Source organism: Orycteropus afer, unplaced genomic scaffold, assembly GCF_000298275.1.
Source record: "Orycteropus afer afer isolate SDZICR_OR568_19922 unplaced genomic scaffold, OryAfe1.0 scaffold00136, whole genome shotgun sequence".
Lineage (NCBI taxonomy): Eukaryota > Metazoa > Chordata > Mammalia > Tubulidentata > Orycteropodidae > Orycteropus > Orycteropus afer.
Window position 1 is genome coordinate 2,034,410 of NW_006921723.1, and position 1,943 is coordinate 2,036,352.

Sequence of the window (1,943 nt, forward strand, 5' to 3'; positions counted from 1 at the left end):
GAACGTCCTGGTATAGAACTCAGAGACTTTGCACAGTCTGTTCCTAAGGCCCTTCTTTTCCATCCCCCCACATCCAGACTCTAAGCATTGACTATACCTTTCATCAGATTTCCTGAGCCCCGCCCCCTCCCAAGCACCCCATGGCAGCCCCTGTCCAGGGTCCCAGAGCCTTCCCCCTGGACTCTGCCCGTGCCCTGATCACCCCAGTGCAAACAGTGGCCACAGAGGCTTTTTTAAAGCATAAATGTGATCTCATCTCTGCCCTTCTTACACACCCTCCGTGGCTCCCCATCACCCCCAGGATCAGCCCTGCCCCTCAACCTGATGTTCAGGGTCCTGCTGAGACTACCACTGCCCCCTTGGAAATCACACCCTCCTCAAATTGTAGTGTACAAGTCCTGCGGCTGCTGTAACAAAGTACCACAAACCAGGTGGCTTCAGACAGCAGAAATCTATTCTGGAGGCCAGAACTCTGAAGGCAAGGTGTCAGCAGAGCCATGCTCCCTCCAAAGGCTCAGCAGAAGATCCTTCCTTGTTTCTTCCAGCTTCCGGGGGCCCCAAGCATCCTTGTCTTGTGGCTGTAACACTCTAATAGCTGCTTCTATCTTCACATGGCCCTCTGCCTCGTGTCTGTGCCTTCTCTTCTTATAAGGACACTGGTCATGTATATAGGGCCCACCCTAACCTAGGGTGATCTCATCTGAATTCTTACCTTGGTTACTTACCTCTACAGCCACTCTATTTCCAAATAAGGTCCCATCCTAAGGTTCCAAGTGCACATGAATGTTGGGGGTCACTATTCAACCCAGTACATCCACTTTCCAGCAAAATAAACTACACAACAAAATAAACTAACTTCCTAAACAGGCCTTTTTCTTCTTCTTCTTCTTCTTCTTCTTCTTCTTCTTCTTCTTCTTCTTCTTCTTCTCCCCCCCTCCCCTCCTCCTCCTCCTTCTCCTCCTCCTCCTCTCCCCACTCCTAGGTCTTTTCATTTGCTGTTCTCTTCGCTTAAACTCCCCTTCTCGCATTGGTGAACTCCTATGCATACTGCAGAGCCTCAGCTTCAATATCCCTTCCCTTATTGCCCAGCCTTTACCCTGCAGATACCTGGCTTTATCTCCCCAACACTAAGGGCCTTAAAGGTCAGATCCAGGGTTGAGATTGAAGCCTTGTAAATCCCCTAAAAACATATGGAACATATCTGTTGAATGAATGAGGGAATGAATGAATGAAATTCATATATACATTTTGGGATAAGAGCTATTATGACCTGTCGTAGGCAGCCTTAGGGCAACTCACTGAGACTCACTTTTCCCATCTATAAAATGGGATGGTTACTGATTCCCCCCAGAGCTATTCAGAGCTTTACAAACTTTAGAACGAGCCACTTTTTGGGCTTTATCAAGACCAATCATTCTGGTTTATGGATGAGTCTATGGGTGGTAGGGAGCAGAATTGGGGTTAGAGAGTAGGGATTTGAACCTAGGTCTGGGTGGAGTTTACCATCAACCACCCAGCCCCACTCAGCAAAGTTCCCAGAGTTACAGCTCTAGCTTGGAGGAACACTGCTGAGAGGCATCCTTTCCTTGAGAAAGCCACCCTGGCCCCAGACTGGGCACCTGTAAGCCCCTTTAGACCATAGGATCCATGACGACAGACTGGCCTCAGTCACCTGCAGTGGCCCAGACAAGTGCCCAGTAAGTTTTATTAGACAAGCCTAGTGAACCTTCGGCAAGCTCAGCCTTGCTGAGAGGAAGACCTGAGGTTTCTCTTTTGTGTCAGCCTAGATGTGGGCAGCTGTGAGGACAGCAACATTTGCTGCTTGGGGTTTGAAGAGGTGCTGCTAACTTTTTTTTTTTTTTTTTTTTAGAAAATCACTGTTAAGACAGAAAGGAAATCTTGGCTGCATTCATGCACATAGGAGGAGGGAAGGGAGCAAACCT